Source organism: Narcine bancroftii, chromosome 3 (genome assembly GCF_036971445.1).
Source record: "Narcine bancroftii isolate sNarBan1 chromosome 3, sNarBan1.hap1, whole genome shotgun sequence".
Taxonomy (NCBI): domain Eukaryota; kingdom Metazoa; phylum Chordata; class Chondrichthyes; order Torpediniformes; family Narcinidae; genus Narcine; species Narcine bancroftii.
In genome coordinates, this window is record NC_091471.1 from 2,501,090 (window position 1) to 2,527,322 (window position 26,233).

A 26,233-nucleotide genomic window follows, 5' to 3' on the forward strand; every position below is an offset into this window, starting at 1 on the left:
GGGTGTAGGAAATGTTTCTCTAAGTGCTTCCCAAAATTTATTCCGAAGTGGGTTAAATTCTATTTCATCCCCCAATTTACTGCTTCTTACAATTTTCTCTATTTGCTTCAGGGCCCCTTCTGCCTTTAATTTTATCATGATAGTTCTGACATCTGCGAGTGCTAATTGTTCTTGGCAGGTTTCTCGCTCAAAACAAGAAATCCATGGACTAGCCCCATTACTCAACGGAGGTAGTTTTTTCATTAAACTCTCTAAGTCCATTCGTGACCAGGGTACATATTTTTGAGTTCCCCGTCCCGTGATCAGTAATGGGCATTGATATCTCAATTTTGGGGATTTCTGCTCCTTCTTTACTCTTGGCATGCATTTATTTATCCCACCTTGTTCTGACTCTTCTTTGTCACTGTCACTGTCCCTATCAGTTTCCAATGTCTCAGGGTCAAAGGTATATTGGTCACGTTCATCTCTAAGATAATCTTTTCGGCCATAGTTTAGTTGTTTCACATCTTTCTCTTTTGTTCTAACTATGTCCAGGTAGGCATGTCTATTTTTCTCCCTCCCGAGTCTTTTCCTTTTACTTTCCTCCCATGGTGGATCGTATCTCGTTTCCTCATCTGTACTACACTTTTCGTCCTTTACTCCTATTACCATTCCTTCAGCTTTAATTTCTCCTGACAGTGTTGTAGTTATCTTTTCCACTTCCTTAAATACACCTACCATTAATTCTTTTTGATCCTCACTGATCTGCCCCAGCACATTAATATCTCTGTTTAAGTTTTTAATGTTATCCTGAACCTTTTTCATGTTCCATTTCTGTATCTCTAACTCCTTCTCTATTTTCTTAGACTCCAGAGGGGTCTCTACATCTATTACTCCCCCTTCTATTTTTATTAAAGGGGCCTGTACCTCGTCTGATGTGTCCCTATTCCCGAGGTTCTTGTCACACCCCAGTGTCTCAATATCTGGATATAAGGGACGTGACTCCAGGATCCCATCTGGGGTGCCAGAGAGAGAGAGAGAGAGAGAGAGAGAGAGAGCATAGCGAGAGAAAGAGATAGAGAGGCAGATACACAGAGCACAAGAGATAGAGAGAGAAAATGCCTTGCACTGGCCCCACTGGGAGAAAAGTCTTCAGATTAACACTTTCGTTTCAAAGGTTTTAAAAGGTTCTCATCCTGTGATCACTGGTCTGGATCAGATTGGGTCTCCCACCACTGGGAACTATCACTCCTTCCTTCCCTCCCACCTCGAGTGAGCTACACGTCAGCCCACAATGTCTGCCCTGATCCCGCAATGGTGGGGGTGCGGGAAAAAGGGAGGGAGAGAGGATAAAACAGGATCCCATTTGATGCGGAGCTGGAATTGTGGGCACAAAATTAAAACCAAATTGTATTTCTCCGCCCTGCCCAACCTGGGGATTTCAGGGCAGCACCACCACAGATTGGGATTGGGAGGGGGAGTGGGTGAGAGAGGAGGGGGGGGGAGAAGAGAGAGAGGGGGAGAGAAGAGAGAGGGGGGAGGGTGAAAGGAGGGAGGGAGAGAGCAAACCCGGACACTTCGTGGCTGGAAACTGGAAACAGGCACTTTTCCTTTCCCTTCTGTGTTTTGTTTCTTCCAGCTTATCTAAGCCTCTACGTTTTAAAATTTTTTTCCTCACCTGTCAGGAACATCTCAGTGCCCCCGGGTAACCAACCCCTCTTCCTCCAGCGGTCTACACATTTTCGGAGCATTTTTTGTTTTTCCAATGCCGCATTACTGGTATTTCGCTCCTCTAATTCCTGATTAATTTCCTTAATAACTTGGTCAAAAGTCTTAGCAGGCAACTGTACAGCCATAGCTGCGGGACCGCTTTCTAATGCCTGTTTTAATTTAGGTTCTTGTCCGTTTAGGGGATCTATGTCAACGAAAATTGCTTTTAAAAATGTCTCCTTGCAAGCTGGATGACTAATATCTTTTAAAAGAACAGTCTCGAAGTCTTGTCCTCCAATTGACTTCAGACTGTCCTGTATACTCTGATTGCTCGTTTTCCACTCTCTGTTTTCCCAAAGGGGTCTGAAAGTTAAATTACAACTAGAAAACCAAATATTTGGGCTATACTTTTGTCCTGTTTCCCTGTACCAATCTATGAATTTACGTAACTTTATCTCCTTGGTGATGTTGGGAATACCCTCATTTAACTTATCAAAAGTATTTCGAATAAACTGGGTGTCTCTTAGGAGTTTGTCAACTTTTTCATTAATATCTCCTACCTGATCCGGACACAGCTGTCGCAGCCTTCTGTCGTCGTTCTTGTTCACCAGGCAGGCGTCCCTGAGTACTTTTTTTGTTGTCTCAAGGTCTCTAGTGTCTGCTGTGGTATTCCACCACGGCGAATTGGGGAAATAAATTCTTAACTTCTCAAGTGTACAGACATTATCATACCTACCGGACATTTATAAGTCAGTCTCTCAGATACAATTGAGGCCAATAAGCCTGAACCTTTGTTTTCTTTCAAAGCCCAACCTTCACGTGGGAGATTTCTCCTCTTAATAACCAGTTTAGGGCAGAAAACTCAGGTCCTCAATTGTTTATAGACCACCTTCTCACTCTATTGGACTTTGCAACGACACAATAAAGACTTTTAAACTCTAGTAGTTTCTTGCGAAGCACTTAATAAATGTCATTCAAACACCTTAAGGACTTTTATCTTGTCTGTAATCACTTACGTGTTACAATCCTGGCATGCGACCTTCAATTGTGGTCGTCTAATTTGTCCGATCTCCAGTTCTTACTGACAATCATAAAGATTTTAAAAAAAAAGAGAATTTTGTTAAAACAGGCTTCTCTGGACCTTTTTATCAGCCGGCTGAGATGATTGTCAGAAAAAACAGAAACCGTCGTCCAGTGTTCACTCACCCATCACGTCGGGGTCACCAAATTGTTAGGTCTGCTTTGTTCATGAATGAGTGAGACAAACACCAGGCTGAGTCGAAATCAGGGTTCTTTGTTCTTTATTACCGGATTGTAACACTTGCGACCAACCAAGTTAGCCGGAGAATGCATTCTGCCGTTATCAGCAAAATGGTGATTTTTTATACCCTTGGATACATGCTTAGAACATCATCATATCATTACTTGTCCAATGACTAAAACTGTTGCTATCCTTTCCCTGCTAGCTTCCTGCCTCTCAATCCATCAATGTCTCTCTTAAACTGTTGCTATCCTTTCCCTGCTAGCTTCCTGCCTCTCAATCCATCAATGTCTCTCTTATCTTGTAAGTACAAGGATGCATTCTGTTACTCCTTAGTACTGGGTGACTCCTTCTCCGGTCCCATCTCATGATGTTTTACCTTACAAGAGTACAAGGACACCTCCCCTTCTTGTTACTGCCCTGTACCGGGAAACTCCCTACACATTCCCATCTCATGATGTTTTACCTTACAGCGGGCAGCAACCTCCTTTGAAGAAGACCGCAGAGCCCACCTCACTGACAAAAGGCAAAGGAGGAAAAACCCAACACCCAACCCCAACCAACCAATTTTCCCCTGCAACCGCTGCCACCGTGTCTGCCTGTCCCGCATCGGACTTGTCAGCCACAAACGAGCCTGCAGCAGATGTGGACATTTACCCCTCCATAAATCTTTGTCCGCGAAGCCAAGCCAAAGAGAGAGAAAGAGAGGAATCAGTGATCAGACGAGATCAAATTAACCCACGATGCTTATCTTCTGGATAGGCTCCATATTTGTAAACATGTTGTACTTATTCCTCAAATTAGAAGTAATTTTTTCCTAACAGAATAGACTTCTGGCTTTCTGCGTGTAATCTGTCGACACCCAGACATAAGTCCGGTTTTCTTGCCATCCCCAACACTATTTTCACAAACTTCCTTGGATTTAGTGAAAGTTCCAGTTTAGGGGTTGTCCCTTCCACTGAGAAAGGAAGGGGTTAAAAGCTAGTGAGAGTAGAAGCCAGATTTTGCAGCATTCTAGTAAGGCGGGCATGGCAGTTCAAAAGGATCAATTAGCATGATGACCAACCATAGGAATATACTTTGAACTAATCATCGAGCAGGTCTGATGAGAGGCTGTCAATCTTGTGTAGCAATGGAATTTGTTCTTGGTAGTTATGGTATAGGGTAAGAATGTATAATGTAAACTTTTGATTGGGCCAAATGTAACTCCCCCCACGACTGAATAAGACAAAGGAAAACCTGTGAAACATGAGGTCATTCCCTGCCAGCTTTCATAGAGAGAGCATCTCTGTGAGACTTTGTGCAGATAATTCACAATTCTGCAGAATAAAATAGTCTAACAAGATTAAGTTTTGGAAACGTCATTTTGTAGAGTTCACCGAATGAACTGGAATCCACATTTGGTGTCAGAAATGGGATCCAAAGGCTCTGCAGATCTTTGGCAGATGAAACGAAGTGGAGTGGGTCTGTGCAGACCAGGGAATTAGCCAAGCAGAGAGTAAGTATAACTTTTATCTTCTCCATTTTCCCTGCTCTGAACGAACCATCTCTGCATGATTTTGTGGCCAGGGACTGAGAGACCGGACGGAATTTAACGGTGGACAGCGAATGGTCAGACTTGAGTTAAGAGTTCAGGGAACTCGGCAGTTTGGGACCATGGTTGAAAATGAGCTCTGGGAGCTTGGATAAGGTCGGGGACCTTATGTGTAATGGTATGGATACAATGAGTGAACGGGGTTCACCAATACAGACAATGTGTGAGAAATATCCAGAAGATGATAAAATTATACATAAAGTTTAGGGGCTTTGAATCAGAGATTAGGTAAAATTGGGATAATGAATTAATAAAAGAGGCACAACAATTGATTTGGAAGTGTATATTAAATGAGAAAGCTAGGAATATAATAGGGAAATGGCGACTACTGGCACAAGTAAGAAAGAGAGAGATAAACTTACGTTGGCAGACTAACACCACAAAATTGAGGATCCCACTGACAGAAGGGGGGACATTAAAACCTGTGGAAGTCCTCCAGAAAGAATGTGCACACAGAAAAGAACAGGAGGTTTGGAGAATTGATGAGGAAAACTGCACAGTGGGGTGAGTAGTAATAAGGAGTGTGATTTATCTTGTATGTAGAATAATGATGGGTCCTCTACCGGCACCACCTACGGCTCCTACCACGCTTCCACCAGCGTTGTCTCCGCTCCATCCTCAACATCCATTGGAGCGCTTACATCCCTAACGTCGAAGTACTCGAGATGGCAGAGGTCGACAGCATCGAGTCCACGCTGCTGAAGATCCAGCTGCGCTGGATGGGTCACGTCTCCAGAATGGAGGACCATCACCTTCCCAAGATCGTGTTATATGGCGAGCTCTCCACTGGCCACCGTGACAGAGGTGCACCAAAGAAAAGGTACAAGGACTGCCTAAAGAAATCTCTTGGTGCCTGCCACATTGACCACCGCCAGTGGGCTGATAACGCCTCAAACCGTGCATCTTGGCGCCTCACAGTTTGGCGGGCAGCAACCTCCTTTGAAGAAGACCGCAGAGCCCACCTCACTGACAAAAGGCAAAGGAGGAAAAACCCAACACCCAACCCCAACCAACCAATTTTCCCCTGCAACCGCTGCAATCGTGTCTGCCTGTCCCGCATCGGACTTGTCAGCCACAAACGAGCCTGCAGCTGACGTGGACTTTTTACCCCCTCCATAAATCTTCGTCCGCGAAGCCAAGCCAAAGACAGACAAAGACAAGGCAGAATAATGATGTAATCTTTTAGTTAATTTGTTTTCTTGAGTCTATAAAAGTTGATGCATCCATTTGTTGAATAGAGACCTCTGGAGAGGCTGAAAGCAGTAAGGGTTCTCTCAGGTTAACTTGGTGTCTAATAAAGAGTTAACTGGACCAGTTCTGTGCGCTGAGTTCTTTGCGTTGGGAAGTGACAGTTTCAATACATTTGGAAAACCAGCCAGCAGTCCAGGATTGAGGAATGCTTACTGGATGGTGTCAGTGACTAGCCGAACTACCATCTAAAGATTAAAGAATGGGCTCACGGGACACTTTCCCGGTTTTTCTCTTAAGATGTTAGATTAATTGATCCCTCCCTCCATATAGCATAACTCTGATGGACTCCAGATGATCTACGAGTGTCGCATCCCGAGCATACAGAGAATAAGGGCTTGAGGATTTGGTTGGTGAAAAGATAAATGTACTGTCCAACATAACATTTTGTCTTAGTTCTGACGCCCTGCCTTAGACTGGTTGTTAAGAGGGGAAATCCCCACACAAAGGTCAAGACCTTGAAGTGGCACAGAAGAACAAAAGGACAACATGGGAAAAGTGTATGATAAGCCAGGAGTAAACACTCCTCAGGCTAAAATGTTGGAAATGAGTGATGTGGGGACCCTGGGACAGCCAATGTATTATTTATATCTGACGTATGGTAAAAATTTAAATTGGACAGTGAGTTGCAGAACTCAGAAAAAGGTAGGAATTGAGCAGGAGGCCAGGAAAGGGCTGGCCAGGGAAACTTATGGTAGAATGAAAAAGGTAATGATATATCAGAAAAGGGACTGACCGGTCCCATTCGTGTTCCAATTACACGGGGCAGGAAGAGAATTTATAATGTTAGTAATACAGCCATGGCAAAACAACTAATGTGGAGAAAAGTATAAGATCTGGAGAGATAATGGGAGCCACAGGGGAGGAAACATTGGGGATCTCAATTACATGTCTGGAATATTGCTTGGTAATCAAAGTTAATCCTGATTGGCAGCTCCCGCCCTGTATGTGCAGTATATTTATTTAAGGCTGAAATTAAACTTTTCTCCATGTAAGATGTGTGTGGAGGAAATTTGATGATTTGAAGCTTCACAATTTGCTTTTATTACTTAGTCTCTTACAACATTATAGCTGAGACACAACCTTGGTGTCTGCTCTGAACAAATGGCTAATTGCTGTCTAAACCCTCACCCTGGCTCCTCCGTCAGTCTGCTGTGAAGCTAGAAGATGGATGAGCTAAGCAATGTTATCTCTAACAGGGAGGACTGAATTTTTCTCACAAGTTTCTTTTAGTTCTCTTTCCGTTTTGATAAGCTTTAACAACCTTCAAGTTGATGGATTTCTGACACAATTTGTAAAGAGCTTTGTTGCTGCTATCACATGTATTCTGATTATAAATGTACAAGCTTCTTCTAGCTAGAGAGAGAGAGACTTGGATCTTCGCTTTTAGAGGATACTGGTCTCTCCCTGGAACCAGGCTTTTAAAATAAAGGCTTCCTTAGCAGTAATTCCTCTGTGCTTAAGTTTCTTTTTCCACAGCAAAATGTAATAAAAATTAAATTTAAATAAGGAACAGACCAGGACCAACTACAGAACGTGAAACTGATTGAGCATTTCAGATTGAAGATATGATAATTACGATTAGGATGGTAACACGTTCCCTCAGGCGCTAAATGGTTAACAAACAGAAGGTGAAAGAAGAAAATCCCGGGGACCCGATGTCAGGCAGGGCCACCCTATTCTTGCAGAGTGATGAGAAGGACGAATCAAAAGATTCCTTGTGGGTAAGGCCACCCCCATATGTACCCCAGCAGCCACAGTGTCCAGATCTGTGTCTCACTAGTTATGATAAAGAAGTTTCAAACTTAGCTTCAATGTAAAATTGTTGGTCTTTTGGAAAAAAACAAACCTGAAAGCTTGCCTCACACTTTCATTAACAGTAGAAAGACTGTGCATGAGAGAGGAAGAAGGGGGTTAAGAGCTTAAACTGGAAGTTATCTGCAGTAATTTGAAACCTGCCTTGCAGAGAGCTTCAACCATGCAGCAATTTCACAAGTTGTTGGATTTTAAAAAGTAACAGTGAAGAAATGGTGTTCCACTTCTGCAGTGTGTGGTGGTCCACCACAGGGGGTGCAGGTGGTACTGCTAGGGGCAACCTCTGTACCTGCAGGAGTGTAAGGGGACAGGACAACACCTGGCCGGCTGTCAATCAGTCGGCCTGATCAAGCCCCACCCAGTCGGGTGTCAATCATCCTCCGGGATATAAGCCTGCGCCGGCCTCCCGAAGCTCACTCAGAGTTACTGCAGCTACAGCCAGCCTGGCTCTGTGGAAGTCTTTGTGGATTAAAGCCTGTTGTATAATCTTTACTTTGTGTGTGTATGATTCTTTCTCACAGTGCACCACAATTTAATCCACAAAATTTTCCCACGGCTGCCATAGAAAAACTCCTGTGCGCAGGGAGCCTCGAGGTCGACCCATGCCACCCGGAAGCCCAGACACGCTTCAAAATCTGGCAGCACGCAGTTGAGGCAATCATCGAGGCACACGAGGGCAACATCCTGGACTCCAATCAGAAGAGGTTGGTCCTCCCTGAGCCTTCCAGGTAACCAAAATTTGCACCACGTACAAGAGCACAATGGAAACTCTTGAGAACTTGTACAAGCCCCCCCATGAATGTGGTCTGTGCAAGGTACCTCCTCAACACTTGAGCCCAGCAACCCGAGGAGACAGCTGAGTCTTACCTGGGACACTTGCAAGAGTTGGCCCAACCGTGTCTGGCTGAACCTACTCTTAGGTGTAGAGGAGGTCAAGAGGCTTGTCCGAGGGCTATGCTCGAGGGCCATCTGGCAGAAGCTGCTGGAAGACAACATTTATGCCATAACCAGGACTGTGGAAGTGGTCCAAACCCTGGAAGCAGCAGCCCTGCACGTCAAAGCCTTCAATTCCGGTTTTCCCCAGGCTCCCTCATGGCCCACTCACGCTGCAGCCCCAGGCCGAGCTGGGGAGGAGAATGTCGCTGCGGCAGGCACCCGGCGCCCCTGGAAGTACTGTGGGTCCTGGTGCGAGTCAGATCGATGATCACGCCAAAACTGCCCAGCTAGGAACCTGTATTGTTCCCGATGTGGCAAGAAAGTCCACTTTGCAAAAGTGTGCCTCTCTAAACCTGCCGGCAGCTCAGCGGCCCTCTATGACCTCCCTATCTCCCCTGCGGAACCCCCACGTGCGCGTGCCAGACGGCGCCATTGTCCCCGCGACGACTTCCATCTTCCCCGACTTCGACTGCGCAACATCCGGCCGCATCACAACCGTCGCAGAGTGTCCCCCGAGCATCTGCCCCAGCCCTCGCCCTTACCACTCACTGAGAACTACAGCGACGTCACTTCTGGCTCGTGGTGTGACGTCACTTCTGGCTGACGTAATGAGATCACTGCCACCAGACATGATGACATCACTCCCCCGGCACAGCAGTCACAGCTGGGGAAGGATGCCAGCCACGCAGCGGCTCCCCACTTGCCACCGCCATCTTGGGCCAGGCAGCGCCCGACACGGTGGGCCCCTGATGACATTGAGAATAACGTTGTCAGCACAGGCGATGTTAAGGACACTCCGCTTGGATATAACTGTATATGTATCTATTGTCTTTCATTATTGTACCATGAGTTTCTGCTAATAAAAGCCATGATTATTGTTTGACCACATTGTCTTTGTCTACTTCATCAACTGGCACTTCAATTTTATTAACAGAAATGGATGCAGCCCTCAAGCCAGAGCGGCTGATAATTGAACAGTCTGCCCCGAGGGCCAGAGAAATTTTCAACCACTGGATTGCTTGTTTCGATTACTACATGGCTCGAAACAACGTGGTCGATGAGGCGATACAGTGGGGCCACCTGAACTCTCTGCTGGGTGAGGTCCCTTTTGCCATAATGCAATGAGCTACCACTCTGGCTATAGCCCGGGAACGTCTGACTACCTACTATGCGGCGCCACGGAACGTGGTGCTTCCTCGACACCAGTTGCTGACTAGATGCCAGAAACCCGGGGAAAGTGACACTGCTTGTGCACTGGCTCTCGACTCACTGGCAAATTAATGTGATGCCAGGGCAGTCAATGTGCAACAACACCTTGAAGCTGGATGCTTTTGTCAACGGGATTGACTCCAGTTACATCCGACAGAGGCTGCTGGAGACGGAGCCCTTAACCTACGACCGGGCAGTCACTCTAGCCAAAACACTGAGAAGTGCCATGCCAGTGAAATGCTAGAAACCGAAAAGGAAACATCCAGGAGTGCTGAAACCCCGAAGGAAAGTAAAGGGAGAACTCCTGAAAAATGCTACTTCTGTGATAAGAGCTGGAACCCCAGACAGAAGTGCCCGGCTCGATTTGTGGGAAACTCGGCCACTTTGCAAAAGCGTGTAAGGCGAAAAGTATTCCCACTGCTAAGAAGAAGAGAAGCGCCAAGAAAATGTGTCCTGGAGCTGCAAGAATGGAAGACAAATGTAAAAAGGGGGAATCTTCAGACGAGCAGGCTGAATCGACTTCAAGTGACGGCAAGGTGAGATCCCCTGTGATAGCTCAATTGACTCCAAAGTTTGGGGGATGTTACGGACTGGAACGGTCGACTATGAAGGGGGAGATGAATGGTGAGACTCTTGATTGTCGAAAAGACTCGGGGAGTACTGACAGCTACATCCACGAGAGATTTGCCAGAGCCTTAAATTTGCGGAGATATCCAGCGAACCGAAAGATATCGATGGCTTGTAGTGAACTTACAAAAACTGTACGGGACAAGTGTAAAGTTACTTTAAATTTGCAGGGACATTGTCTGGCTGATGTGTGGTTCTTTATTATGCCGGAACTCTGCGCCCCTGTGGTACTGGGGTGAGATATTCAATCTCAGATGAACAGTGTAGTGTTAAATTTTGGTGGGCCACTACCCACACTTACCATCCCCCACTCTAGTTACTGCGGTCTGTCCACATTAAAGATCAAAGCTCCCTCCTTTTTCAGTGATTTATCCCCCGAGTGTCGGCCGATTGCCACTAAGAGCCGTTCTTACAGCAAAGAGGATCGTGGGTTTATCAAAGCTGAGACCCAGAGATTGCTTAAAGAAGGAGTAATTGAACCCAGTGAGAGTCCGTGGCGAGCCCAGGTGGTAGTTGTGAAAAATCACACTAAGAAACAACTGGCTATTGACTACCGCCAGACAATCAACCGTTACACTAACCTGGATGCCTACCCCCTGCCACGCATCAATGAAATGATTAATCACATAGCGCAATACAAAGTGTACTCCACTATCGACCTCAAAGCAGCTTATCACCAATTCCCCATTAAGAAAAGGGAACGGCCCTATATGGCTTTTGAGGCTGATGGGGGGGGGGGGGGGGATTATAGCAGTTTAAAAGGGTACCTTTTGGGGTCACTAATGGTGTGTCCGTGTTTCAGAGGGAAATGGATAAGATTGTTAGGACGTATGAGTTACAGGGTACGTTCCCCTATCTGGATAATGTCACTATCTGTGGGAAAACACAGGCCGAGCACGACAACAACTTAAATAAATTTTTAGCAACTGCTAAAGAACTCAACCTTACATTTAACGAGGGCAAATGTGTGTTCAACGCGACAGAGCTACCCATTCTGGGCTACATTGTCCGTAAGGGCGAAATCCGCCCCGACCCGGAAAGAATGGCCCCCTTAAAAAGTTACCACCCCCAAACTTAGCAAAAGCCCTTAAAAGGTGTATGGGATTATTTTCCTACTACTGCAAATGGGTTCGGGACTACGCCACGAAGGCACGCCCTCTGTTTGACACTAGGGTATTAAAGGTTACGGAGAGAAGGCGGGGACGGGGTACTGAACTTTAAGATCAGCCATGATCTCGTTGAATGGCGGAGCAGGCTCGAAGGGTCGAATGACCTACGCCAGCTCCTATCTTCTATGTTTTTTTTAGATCTTTTCCTCTCTCTCCAATGGCCTTGAGGCTTTTGAGAGAATTAAAGCTGATATTGCCAAAGCTGCACTCTCGTCCATTGACGAGGACGTCCCATTCCAAGTGGAAACTGATGGTTCAGATTGTGCCTTGGCAGGAACCCTTAATCAAAAGGGCAGACCTGTGACATTCTTCTCCCGCACGTTACGTGGACCTGAACTAAAACATCCTGCCATTGAGAAAGAACCTCAGGCTATTATTGAAGTTGTTCGCTAATGGAGACACTTTCTAACCGGCAGAAAATTTACTCTTGTCACTGATCAGAAATCTGTAGCCTACATGTTCAGTACTAAACACAAAAGTAAAATCAAAAATGATAAGATGGCACGCTGGCAAATAGAACTCTCAACTTATAATTATGAGATCCAGTACAGACCGGACAGGTTAAACGATGCCTCTGACACATGGTCACGATCTGCTGCTGGTGCTCAGCTGGAGGGGCTAAAAGAGATCCATAGCAGACTGTGCCACCCAGGGTTCACGAGGTTCTTCCACTCCATAAGGGCTAACAACCTTCCTTGCTCTCTGGAAGAAGTCAGGAAACTGACTAAAAGCTGTCCTGTTTGCGCAGAATGCAAACCGCAATACTTCAAAGCACCGGAGGCCAGTCTCATCAAGGCAACCCAACCTTTTGAGAGAATTAGCTTAGATTTTAAAGGGCAGTTACCTTCCAACAACAAAAATGTATATTTCCTTACTGTAATTGACGGATATTCCAGGTTTCCCTTTGCGAAACCCTGCCCTGACGTCTCGTCAGTGTCTGTCATTAAGTCACTTGACAGAATTTTCCGCATTTTTGGTTTTCCCAATTTCATACCGATAGGGGCTCAGCATTCAGGAGCGCTGAACTGCGGCGAGCCCTGCTTCAGAAGGGGATTGCCACCAGCCGTACCACGAGCTACAACCCGCAGGGCAATGGGCAGGTTGAAAGGGCTAATGCTACAGTCTGGAAGACTGTTAATCTTCCTTTAAAAACACATGGTTACCCTGTAACCCGGTGGCAGGAGGAACTCTCTGAGGAACTTCATTCTATTCGGTCTTTATTGTGTACTGCAACAAATCAAACACCTCATGAAAGTATGTTTGCCTTTCCTAGGAAATCAGGAACTGTGATGGACTGGTCAGCCTCTTTATCTGAGCCTGGAACCGTGCTGCCGAAGAGCCACGCTCTGGCGCGTAAAACAGACCCCCTCGTCCAACCAGTTCAGCTACTGCATACTAACCCCAACTACGCTCGTGTTAGATTCCCAGACGGGTGTACTAAGAGATCTGGCCTTGCCTGGTTCGCCCCTTCCTCGCACCCCTACTCAGAGTGAGCCTGAGAGGTTGGATTCACCCCCCCCCCCAGCCTGTGACCCATATTCAGCTTTCAGATGGCCATGCTGAGGCTCCACTGCCTCACGCTGGCAATTCTGGAGTGGGTCCAGAAGTCAGTCCTTCCCAAACTACAGACGCAGGAACTGTACGAGTTCCCAAGGTTGCAAAGGAGCCACCTATGTTGAGACGAAGCACCAGAATTCGTAAACAACCTGATAGGCCGACATATTCATAAAACATCTCATTATATTTCCTTTGCTTGCTAGATACTGGCGTATTTTGGCTGTTAGAGTATCTTAAGTCCAAACATGGTATCCATGTATTGTTTGCTTCAGTCTTTCCTAGCAGCTGTCCTTTTGATTTTAACCCTTCTTCTGCTGGGGAGAAACTGTGGTGAATGTCTGCCAAGCTGCCAGTCTCCCCTCTGGCGAGCCTTGCTGTACTAACATTGGCTGTGCATTATCTCTACTGTTAAGGACACTCCCCTTGGATATAACTGTGTATGTACCTATTGTCTTTCATTATTGTACCATGAGTTTCTGTTCATAAAAGCCATGATTATTGTTTGACCACATCGTCTTTGTCTACTTCATCAACTGGCACTTCAGTGATGTTAGCTAATTAAAAATTATAAACCAAAAGACAAATGTAAGAAAAGGAATGTAGTTTTAAAGTGAATTAAAATACAAAATGGAAGCCTGATGTCAAGAGTGAGAAGAGGCTCCATGAATGATACGGGCTGGTATCTGTCACATTTGTGGCCCGAAATGTGAAGTTAATAAAACATTAAACACAAGTTTATCAGGTAAACTTCTTAGTGTCTTTTTATTCTCCGGTTTCCTTTGTTCTCCTGCTTGTGTTCTTATCTCTCTCATACCACGTGACTTCCGGTACATCTCATACATATTCATTATCATGGCATCCCTCCTTTAATCAGAAATAAACTTTACCTTCACTTACCAATATCCCTCGGAAACATACAAACATCGTAACTAATGGTAATACTATAACTCAACTACATAAAATTGACTTCCTACAGCACTCATATATGCACTTTATGATATAAGATTAAATTCTGTCCCAAAGTTCTTATTAAAACTATGGCACAAAGTCTTCGTATCGTTTGGGCACTTTCCGGTTTCGTTTCGGCCTGTCTGCGATATTGTCGTCGCTTCTCGGTTGTTCACTCTCGGCGTCGGAAATACTGCTCGCCACGGCTTCGGTTGTTTCTGGCGCTCTAGTCACTTCATCAGGAGTGCTGGTAACTGCCTCTGGAACATCATCAGGTCTCTCAGTTTCAGCATCTCGTATTGGCCTTTCAACCTCTTCGCTCGATGTATCTCTGGACTGGTACCTTTTTACACCTGATACATTTCTCTTATACAGGACTCCAGTCGGAGACTTGACTGTCACCATACTGCCACTTCTGGATACGACAGTATAGGGTTGATGGTAATAAGGTGTGTCTAGCTTACCACCAGTTTCATGCCTCACTAGAACATTATCTCCTGGCATGATGTCTGAGTACTTGTCTCCACGTTTCGAATCTGTGTACAGCTTTGCTGCACCTTTCTTTTCAGCATCGTGGTCCCTCATCTCCTGGTCGTCTCGGATTTCCTTTATTTCTGGCATTTTTGTGTGGATTTTTCTCCCAAAAAATGCTCCTGCAGGACTTTTTCCAGTGGTTGCATGAGGCGTTGCTCGATAGACAGCCACATAAGATAGCAATGCTTCTCGCCAATTTTGTCCTTCTGCGTGTGCAATCCTCAATCGTTTTTCAATGGATTGATTTTGTCTCTCTACTTCTCCATTGGCTTGCGGCCATTTCGGAGTTACTTTATGATGGTGGATACCTGTGGTCCTCATGTATTCCGTAAATGTCTCTGAAATGAATTGTGGACCATTGTCAGAGTATAATGTAACAGGTAATCCATATCTTGCGAATATCTCTGCTAATGCTTGTATTGTTTTTTCAGTGGTTGTGGACTTCAACACCACGTACTCATAGTATCTGCTGTAGTAATCTATCACTTCCATAATTGATTCACCCGTCGGTAAAGGTCCAAGAAAATCAACAGCTACGTCGATCCATGGTCCTGTCGGAAGTTGCGTACTCCGGATCGGTTCTGGCGGATTACTCCTACTTGTGATTTGACATCCGTGACAAGTTTTAACAAATTTCTCTGCGTCTTTATCACAACCTGGCCACTATACCTTGGTCTTGAGGTTTTGCTTGGTACCAACAATGCCTAGGTGTCCTTCATGCACTAAGGATACGATCTTCGGTCTCAATCTTTGCAGTATCACCAATCTGCAACCTCTCAATACACACTGTCCGATGCAACAAAGTTCGTCTCTAATGGGAATGTAAGCCTTGTGAGTACACTTGTCCCATTGTCCACTCTGTATGCATTCTCTTACTTCCTTGAGTTCCGGATCACGTTCGGATTCTCTCTCGATTTCCTTCGTAGTCACAGCTTTCGGTGTCGCCTGAATAACTACGAAGCGTACAAAGCTCTCTGTTTCTGTTCCCAATTCTGACTTGGATTGTGGACCACCATCCTTCACCAATCTGGACAGCGGATCAGCAATGTTTGCTTTCCCTGCAATGTGGATTACTTTATATTTGTAGGGTTGTAGTCTGAGTACCCATCTCTCTATTCTGGCACATGGTTTGGATCTAGGTGCATAGATCACCTCTAATGGCTTATGATCTGTGATGAGTTCAAATTCAATGCCGTATAAATATGCATTGAACCTCTCACAGGCCCATACAAGTCCGAGTGCTTCTTTCTCTGTCTGAGAGTATCTTCTTTCCACATCTGATAACGATCTGCTGGCATAGGCAATGATTCTTGGTCCTCCATCATGCATCTGGACCAACACGGCTCCTAAACCAACTGGGCTGGCATCCGCTATGACTTTGGTTGATGCCGCCGGATCGTAATATCCAAGAGTTTTTGCATCTGTCAGGCTTTGCTTCAGCGCTGTGAACGCTTTCTTCTGCTCAGATCCAAAATGAAATGGTACACCTTTCCTGGTTAGTTTCCTTAGTGGTTCTGCCACTGTAGCGAAATTAGGAATGAACTTTGCACAAAAATTGACTAATCCCAGGAAACTCCTCACCTCTGTTGCGTTCTGAGGTGCACGTGCCTCTGTAATAGCTTTCACCTTGGCCTCTGCAGGGTTTAGTCCTTCCTGTGTAAGTCTGTGTCCCATGAAGTCCATTTCTGACACACCGAACTGGCACTTGTTTCCATTCACGGTAAGGCCTGCCTCCTGTAGTCTAGATAGTACACACCTCAACCGTTTATCATGCTCTTCCTTCGTTGGTGCATGGACTATGATGTCGTCAGAAATGTTGGCAACTCCAGGAATGCCTTGAATCACTCGATGGATTTCATACTGGTAGATCTCCGGAGCTGCATTAATTCCAAATGATAGTCTCTTGTAATGATACAATCCACAGTGAGTCACAAATGTTGTTACATCTCGGGAACCTGGATCCAGCTCTAATAGATGATAGCCCCATTTCAGATCAATTTTTGAGAATACCTTGCTGGTAGTTAGTTCTTGAAGTATTTCCTCCACTGTTGGTATAGGGTGTCGTTCTCTAATTATAGCTTCATTGGCCATTCTCATGTCAACACATAGTAATAATAATAATAATAATAATAATAATAATAATAATAACAATTACAGCACGGAAACAGGCCATTAGGCCCTTCTAGTCCGCACCGAACCAAACACCCCTTTCTAATCCCACCTCCCTGCACAATGCCCATAACCCTCCATCTTCCTCTCATCCATATACCTGTCCAACCTTTTCTTAAATAATACAATTGACTCCGCCGCCACTATTTCTCCCGGAAGATCATTCCACACAGCTACCACTCTCTGAGTAAAGAAGTTCCCCCTCATGTTACCTCTAAACCTCTGCCCCTTAATTCTTAACTCATGTCCTCTTGTTTTAATCTTTCCTCCTCTTAACGGAAATAGTCTATCCACATCCACTCTGTCTATCCCTTTCATAATCTTAAATACTTCTATCAAATCCCCTCTCAACCTTCTACGCTCCAAAGAATAAAGACCCAATCTGTCTTATGTCACCCTTTGGTTTGGGCACAATCACTACGGGACTGACCCATTGTGTCGAATGTTCCACTGGTTCAATAATGTCTTGTTCGATCAATTCTTTAATTTTGGCTTCGACTTTCCCACGAAGTCCAAACGGAGTTCGGCGCATTGGTTGTGCCTTGGGTTTGACCGTTTCGTCTACCGCTAGCTTCAATTGTCGACCTTTCAGCTTTCCTACTCCTTGGAAGACTGCGGGGAATTCTTGCTTCATATCCTCGTATGACTGAATTGAATTGACACAAGCTCCATTATGAAGTATTGCCAGGTCTTGCGCTGTGCTTCTACTCAACAATGGTTCTCCCCTCTCTTCTATGACCATAAACTCTGCTTCGGTGCACTTATCTCCAGCTTCAACAGTTGCAGTAAAACATCCAATGGTCTGCAATGGCTTGGTTGCTGTGTATGGACACAGTTTCTTGGAACACTTATTTGAGGTACAGATGATCTTTTTCCTTTTCAACTTCTCCCATAAATGTCGATCAATCACATTACTGTCACTGCCTGAGTCTACAATGACCTGCACTGTCACTCCACCAATGATCACTGGGACCTTCTCATGACGTACTTCATTCAACGTAAATTGGTAACAACTCTGTTCCTCCTGGGTATCATCATCGTCACCGTCTATCTGGCGAATGGTCTCTTTCTTTCCAGGATACTTTCCTTTCCCCCCAGGCTTTGCCTTTGGAAGTTGTACTTTTCCTCTTCTGGTCTGCATTGGACTTGCTTTTGTACTTCTTTGCAAAGTGGTCCTTACCTCCACACTTTCTGCAAACTTTGCCTTTGGCTGGGCAATATGGGTCTTTTCCAAAGTGACCTCGGTTTCCACATCGATAACACTCCACGTCCTGTGTCGACGTATATCTTGGCTGATTATGGCGATGTGAGAGCCTCTTAATTTGCTGGCTTGAGTTGTCTTTCAGGGTCATGGTATGAAATTGCCCTTCAACAGCCTCTAATGCAGCACCAATAGCTAAAGCATTGGTGAGTTCCAACTCACTCCCTCTTTCCAGTAGACGTCTTCTGAGTTTATCTGATCTGCAGTGCTGTACGACTTGATCCAATAATTGGTTGTCCAAATCAGCTGGCATGTAATTGCATCCAACAGCTAGCTGGCGTAGTCTCATCACGTACTGAGCAATTGTCTGGCCATCTTCTTGTCTCATTCTCCGAAACAAATGGCGTTGAAATGTAGCATTTGGTGTCACTACATAGTGTGCATTTAATGCATCTACCGCTTTCTGGTACTCATCTTTTCTTCCAGTATTCAAAAGTGTCTTAAATGTTTCCCGAACTGAGGGTCCTGCAGTGAAAAGAAGTAACGCCCTTCTCTGCTCTTTTTGTTCAACTGTACCGGTATCTAGAAATAGGCCACGACTGTTGGCGTAGGATTCAAATTCTTCCAGCCATGCCTTCCACTTCACACTGACAGTACTTGCATCACCCGTTGGGTCAAAATGAGCAATTCCACTATGTGTTAGAAAGTCACCGTTTGCACCAGCCATGAGGAAATATTGCAGCCCCAAAAGTACTGAGTCAAAGAGAAAATTCTTATCACCTTGAAGTTCTCTGTAATCCTCTGTAATCTTGTTTAGACTTTAATTTTCTTCAAGCTTCTTTCATCCTCGTCGCCAATGTCACATTTGTGGCCCGAAATGTGAAGTTAATAAAACATTAAACACAATTTATCAGGTAAACTTCTTAGTGTCTTTTTATTCTCCGGTTTCCTTTGTTCTCCTGCTTGTGTTCTTATCTCTCTCATACCACGTGACTTCCGGTACATCTCATACATATTCATTATCTTGACAGTATCAACATCAGCGGATGGCTTTGGAGTGCAGGCAGTGCAGATAAGAAATACACGACAAGTTCTCTGTTTAGATTCCATGGGAGACCATGGTTCAATTCAAAAGTGGGGGGGGGGAGGGTGATAAGGGAGAAGAAGAGAAGACAGAAGAAATGTACTGAAAGGATATTAATTAGATTATATGTTGCAGGATTTGTTCTTTAACAGGATGGGAAGCCTTACTACCAATAATTGGAATTGTGAAGAATGCAAAATGGATTAATTATATTTATTATAACCAACAGAGATTTATCAATTATTCCAATAATGCAGCATTGAGTGCCCTGGGAGAACAAGTTGATGCGACCAGCAAAATGACATGGCAGAATTGACAGGCTTTGGACTGGTTAATGGCTAAAGAAGGAGGTGTCTGCGTTATGTTTGGCAAGCAATGTTGTACCTTTATTCCAAACAACACAGCTCAAGATGGTTCCTTTACTCGGGCTATGAATAAACTTAGGAATCTTCGGCAAGAATTAAAGGAGAATGCTGGTTATGCCCATCGTTTCTTTAACTGGTTACATGTGAACTTTGGACTTTGGGGTTCATGGTGGTTGTAGTCGTCGTATTAGTAATTCTTCTCTTGACCAGATGCTGCTTGCTAGCATTGATTAAGAATTTTTTTTTGACTTGGTTAAGCCCAGCCGCCCGTATGATGCTGCAAAGGATGGAATCAGTGAGGGTTGAGACTGAACAGTGGGAGGAGAAGGAGATACAGGCTCAGATAGAATTGGAGCTTTGAGAAGCTGAATGTTGGAGGCTGGGGAATATAGATGAGTATGTGGAAATAGGCAGTGAGGAAGTGGCCGATGGTGGGTTAGGGACGAGTGTGCAATGTCCCCTTTGTTGGGATATGCTGCTTCTAAACCACCACAACTGCTTAGGGAGTAGTGATGAAATCACAAAAGGGGAGGAATAAGAAAGGAAAGGGTTAACAGCTAGTGAGAATGTAGCTAGGTTTTGCAGCATTCTAGTAAGGCAGGCATGGCAATTCAAAAGACCAATTAGCATGATGACCGACCATAGGAATTTATTTTGAACCAATCATCAAGCAGGTTTGATGAGAGGTTGTCAATCTTGTGTAGCAATGGAATTTGTACTGAGTAGTAATGATCTAGGGTAAGAATGTATTGTCTGAACTTTTTATTGGGCCAAATGTAACTCTGCCCATGTGTGAGCAAGACGAAGGAAAAGCTTTGAAACACATGGTCGGTTTTCTCTGCCAGATTTCATAGAGAGAGCATCTCTGTGTGGCTCTGTGCAGATAACTCACAATTCTGCAGAATAAAATAGTCTGACCAGACAAAGTTTGGGTAACGTCATTTCGTAGAGTCCACCGAACGAACTGGAATCCACACCATGTTCCCTAATAAAAATAGATCAGGATTTTGTGGGTATGAAATACCTGTAATTTGTTCAAATAATTCCCCTACTCTCACCCCAAAAAGTTTCACTTTTGGACACGTCCATGTAGAATGTAAAAAAAAACCTTTTATACCAAACCTAAAACACTTATTTGATAAATCTAATTTTATTTTATACAACTTATACTGGACCTGTCTATATGTTATATTGATTGTATGGGACCTTCAGTCTCTGCACAAATCCATCCATGTTTGTTCATCTATTGTAAGACCCAAATGCAGTTCCCATTTCTGTTTAGATTTATAAAGTCCAGGTTTACAAGTTGCTCTTTGTAGTAGAAGGTACATCGCAGAAGTAAATCTCCGTACTCTCCGTACTGTCCCTCATCTAATAAGTGTTTCCACTTCACTCTATTGGTGGGGGGGGGGGGGGGAGGAACAAGGAACAATCTCTCTGATCCTAATTTATCTATTAAAAATCTTTTTTATTTGAGAATAGTAAAAAAAGACATTTTTCTAGTTATTCTGTACTTGTCCCTCATTTGAGTAAAGGACATTAATTGTCCTTGTTCATAACAGTCTTCAATAAGTCCAACTCCTTTATCAGACCACAATTTTAAGAATTGGTTATCTCATGAAAAAGGCATCAGACTGTTCTGAGACAAAGGGGTGGTTCTAATTTCCCCATCTATCTTACCCCAGATGGCTATTAAATGCTTCACTAGAGGTGTCTCTTTGAGTCCAGTCACCAATCCTGATAAAGGCTGCAGCTAATTGTTCTACAACCTTCCCCAGTTCTATATTAACCCATGCTGGTATGGTGTCTCCTTCTAAATCACATTTGAGCTGCTCTATAAGAATTGCATAAATTTGGAAGTTGTAATCCCCTCTGTTCATATTTCCACATTGATACTCTAGACATGTTACCTTTCCATAAAAATTTCCAAGCCCATTTATTGAGTTCCTTAAAAAATTCTGAGGTATTGAGATGGGTAATGTCTGGAAGAGATATTGAATTCTTGGAAAAATGTTCATCTTTATACAGTTAACTCTCCCTATTAAAATAATAAATAACATCATCCAATTTTTCAAATCTTCTTTGACTTTATGAAGCAAAGGTAAATAATTCAATTTATATAAACTCTTCAAATTATCATCTGTTCTGATCCCCAAATATTTGATCCCACTTTTCAGCCATTTAAACTGAGTGTTTCGTAGACATGATACATAGTCACTTTTTGTAAATGGCATAACTTCACTTTTATCCTAATTTATTTTATAAACCAAAACTTGCTAATATTCTTCTAACCAGTGACCAGAAAGACTCAGGTTCAGTGAACTAAATCAATACATCATCTGCAAATAGACTGATTTTATGTTCTTCATGACCAATTCTGAATCCTTTCATAGATACATTTCATCTAATTATCTCTGCAAGAGGTTCAATTGCTACTACAAAGAACATCGTAGATGTAAGGTAAAACATCATGAGATGGGAATGTGTAAGGAGTTACCCTGTACAGGGCTGTAACAAGAAGGGGAGGTGTCCTTGTACTCCTGTTAGGTAAAACATCATGAGATGGGAATGTGCAGGGCTGTAACAAGATGTGAATGCATCCTTGTACTTACAAGATAAGAGAGACATTGATGGATTGAGAGGCAGGAAGCTAGCAGGGAAAGGATAGCAACAGTTTTAGTCATTGGACAAGTAATGATATGATGATGTTCTAAGCACATATCCAAGGGTATAAAAAATCACCATTTTGCTGATAACGGCAGAATGCATTCTCCGATTAACATGGTTAGTCGCAAGTGTTACAATCCGGTAATAAAGAACAAAGAACCCTGATTTCGACTCAGCCTGGTGTTTGTCTCACTCATTCATGAACAAAGCAGACCTAACATAGACCAGGGGTTAACCCTAACCTTCAGCATAAAAGAGCCATTTGGGCCTGTTTCCCACCAAATAAAACCCATCTGGAGCCACAAAACCTGTTTGATCCCTAAAATGAAGAAAATGCCGCAGATCTAGTTTCATTACACTTATGCTCGGTATATCATTTGTTACATTTATGAAATAAAGGAACTACAAATGGAAAATGACTGATATTTTATTTTTGTTTGTAACAAAGCAAAACAACAAATTCTTTTGAACTCTTAAAAGAAATGTATAAGTTTCAAGTAGAATGCACAATGCGGGCCTGTTTGAGTCCATCCCTTATTTGTGGAATGTATTTGTAAAGAAATATTTGCTTTAATTAAAAAGAGCAAACAAAAAAATGCCAGATATTTGTATTTTATTCTGAAGGTTTCCGTCATCCGTTGATTTCCTCAGTCACGTAGCTACAGCAGTCAACCGCCAACCTAAATATAAAACACAACTACCTCAGTTCAGGGTCCAATATAAAAGTATATATTTGCAAAATCATAACTCATTAAATGATTTCTTTCCCCTGGTTAATGTGACTTCTGCTCCTGAACCTCACTGCCCAGCTGATCAATATCAGGGCTGTAAGACGTCACTTTGCTCTTCACACAGGATTGCACGCTGTCATCCGTGAGGCGCGAGCGATGTTTGCTTTTTATGTAGTTTATGCTGGAGAATACCTGCTCGTATAGGTATGTGATTCCAAAGATCGACAGGACTCCGAATACATATTTTTTCATGTTCATACAAGTGCTGGGAATTGAATTCCTTGTTTCCAACACAAGTTTGTCTGGTTTGGGGAGGTTTTCAATTTCTGAGCAAGAATGACCTTCTGACAAGCAACATCTTCAAGATCAGCTGTCAAGCTTCTGAACTTAGACACCCACAAGTCTTTGTCAGCTCTATCGGCCAGTTCGATCTCAAGATTGGGTTGACTTACAACTGTAAATGCAGACATATTCAACAGGGCTAAATCGATGTTTAGAGAGTGACAGGGAAGGACGAAGTGTTTTTTTCCTCTCTGATTTCGTAGAACCTTTCCCCAAACGCAGTTTGCATTGGAATGATTGCAGGCTGTAAATGCTTGTCATTGATCTGATTGTGTGCTGCTTTGAACCCTCTCAAAGAGGGGAAGTGAGACAACGTACCTCTCTGTACATCTCTAGCAAACACTGTCGTCTTGCGCTCAAACACCAAAACCTCCTCCAGCATCTGCAGGGCTGATCCTCCTTTCCCCTGAAGACTTTTGTTCAGCATGTTAAGGTGCACTGTCACATCCACCATGAAGTGCAACTTTTTCCAGCCCATCTGGCTGTTTGAGCTCTGGAAAGGTGAGCCCTTTGCTTTCCAGGAAAGTTTTTACAAGCTCCAGTCACGCAGCAAACTGCTTCAGCATCTCCCCTATGGACAGTCACCGGACTTTGTTGTGCAGCAGGAGATCAGAATAGGTGCTTTCAACTTCTTCCAAGAATGAACGAAACTGTCGGTGGTTTAATCCCTTTGCCATTATTTTGTTCACTGTCTGTATGACAAGATTCATCACTTCTGGGCATTCCAGAGGAAACGTTTGAGCGCACAATGCCTCTTGATGCAGAATCCAGTGAAACATCAGCAGTTTTCTTTCTAGCGACTACTGCAGGAAAGTCACAAACCCCTTCTGTGCTCCTGTCATACTCGGTGCCCCATTAGTAGCCACTGACACCAAGTAGGTGGTGTTTATTTCTTTGGTCTATAAACAATCTAATGCAGCCTCACAGATGTCCACCCCCCGTGTTTGGCCTTTAAGTGGTATCAACTCAATGATTTCTTCCAGTGGCCCAGCGGAGTTCACATATCTGCATAATACCGCTATTTGCTGAATATCGCTTACATCTTTTGATTTGCACAGGCGATTGAGTACACTGGAGCCAAATTAATGTCCCTAATTAGTTGACTGGTGCTATTTGCTACCATTTTTATGGTCCTGTCCTTGACCGTTTTGCAGAGAGCGGCAAATCTCTGATTTTCTGAATAATTTCACTCTTGTTTTTGAAGTCCGAGAATAGATGTTCTGATATCTTGAAAAACGATTCTTTTATATATTCCCCGTCTGTGAACGCCTTCCCGTGCCTGGCGATCTCCCAAGCTGCCACAAAATGAGCAGAAGGACTTCTTTAAAGTATTTTTACTCAGATCAGCTTTCCGCAGAAGTTCCAAAACTGCTCTTTTTCTTTCATCTCCAGATGGGTATTTTTCAGCTAAAGCTGTGGGTTTATTCTGGAAATCATTTGATTTTTGGTTGTTTGCTAATTTCTCGCCACATGTTAATCATACAGGTAAACCAGCTTTGTCAGTGGTGAAAGCAAATGAATCTGTCCATGAAGTATTAAATGTTCTGTTTTCATCAGAAACTTTCATTTTTTTTGGATTTCTCCATGGTTATCTTACCGGGGATTGAAAGTTCAAAACGAGTCACTTGCCGGGCAGCGACAGGTGACGCATACAGTGGTATCAACCACTACAGTGCTGTGACGCAAATTTTGATTGACAAAATATTACTACGTTTTATTTTAATGTGACAAGATCACCTTGATCTCCAAAATAATAATTATTACATTGATAAAACTAACTAAATAACAAAATAATTTAAATAAAATAGCAATTTACTCTACATTATTTTTTCAAAGCCACAGGGAGATGAAAGAGCCACTTGTAGCTCTGGAGCCATGGGTTGCAGACCCCTGTCCTAGATTGTATACAATATTGTAATCCAGTTGATAAAAGATTGTCCAAATCCAAATTTCTCCAGTACCTTAAAGAGAAAGTCCCATTCCAATCTATCTAGAGCTATAGCCACACTTAAATCTCCTTTTGTTTGTGCTAAATGAATAATACTTAACAATCTCGCTACATTGTCGGAAATTAATCTCTTGTTAACAAAACCTGTTTGACCAGCATTGATATTGGCCAATTTATTTTGTAACCCAAAACTTTTCCATAATCTTCCAATCTTGAGTGCCATTTCTGTAACAAAGTTACTGGGTCTGTCAAATATATCAATTTATATGAAAACAATTACTTTTATTTACTCTATATTCATTATTCAATTAATTCAATTATTATACAGTTAATTCAGTTATTCACTTTTACCGTTGAACAATTTTAATCAAAGCCAGGTTAAAAGATAAGGGTGGTGAGACATGATGAATCACAGGGCAAGGGTACAGGATCGGGAGGATGGGTAAAAGTTAATGATGGTGGAATCACATGGAGGAGGTGGTCTGAAGCCCAATTAGATAAAGGAATGAGAAATAATGGTGGCAAACCAAGGAATGGTATGCTGCTAAGATAAGGGACATGATTGATTGAACAAGCAAGGTCAGAATTTAACATAAAAAGAAGGTGCATGCTGTGTCCAGTGGGTTTTGATCAGAGATTTGTTCTCTGACGGCCTCAGCCTTTACTTGCAAATAAAGGTTTAACTTTTCTGAAGAATTCTCCATGTTGCCTGACTCATTTTTGAACATCGAAAAACCACGACAGAATTTGGCGCAGTGGGCAGGGTCAGAAAGAGACATCAGAAAAGAGGCGGCTATTCAAGAGCGCTTCCCAGCCCCTTGGGGATCTTCTCGGAACCAGCAGATAAAGGGTGGGTGGCCACCTGCAAAAAGGGTAAGCGGTTTTCACTTTAAATTCAGACCTAAATCTGTTGAGAACAGGAGGTCTCTAGGGTAATAGAAATGCCCAACAACAGTCAAAGGGTCTCTCTGATCCAAAAGAACTAGCTGACAAATGGACTTTGAAGGAAGCTCGGAGAATTGACCAAGAAAACAGCACAGTGGGGTGAGTAGAAATAAGGAATAGAGATTAATTGAGAAAATTCCACGTGATTGATAAGTCCTCGCGGATACCCCCCGAGGTAAATAGGGTCTGAACGG

General features: G+C 43.5%; 1 protein-coding gene and 1 long non-coding RNA gene across 6 annotated transcripts in view; one reads left to right on the top strand and one right to left on the bottom strand.

Moving 5' to 3' along the window:
- Nucleotides 1–5,369, top strand: part of LOC138756933 (uncharacterized) — a 38,346-nt gene extending 32,977 nt beyond the window's left edge. The window contains exons 2-3 of the long non-coding RNA XR_011353238.1: nucleotides 4,323–4,448; nucleotides 5,088–5,369. This is a non-coding gene — a long non-coding RNA (uncharacterized lncRNA). The remainder of the gene's footprint in view (nucleotides 1–4,322; nucleotides 4,449–5,087) is intronic.
- Nucleotides 1–26,233, bottom strand: part of LOC138756931 (apolipoprotein L3-like) — a 50,044-nt gene that overhangs the window by 7,570 nt on the left and 16,241 nt on the right. The window contains exons 1-2 of one of the 5 annotated variants that reach the window (XM_069923381.1): nucleotides 2,896–3,417; nucleotides 2,706–2,770 (exon numbers count right to left, since the gene is read on the bottom strand). The exons of 1 other annotated variant lie outside the window; for it this stretch is intronic. The gene's annotated coding sequence lies outside the window, so the exon portion shown is untranslated. Of the gene's footprint in view, nucleotides 1–2,249; nucleotides 3,418–18,737; nucleotides 18,845–26,233 lie in introns of those variants that run through there. 3 more of the 5 variants (XM_069923379.1, XM_069923383.1, XM_069923378.1) reach the window with 3 other exon arrangements.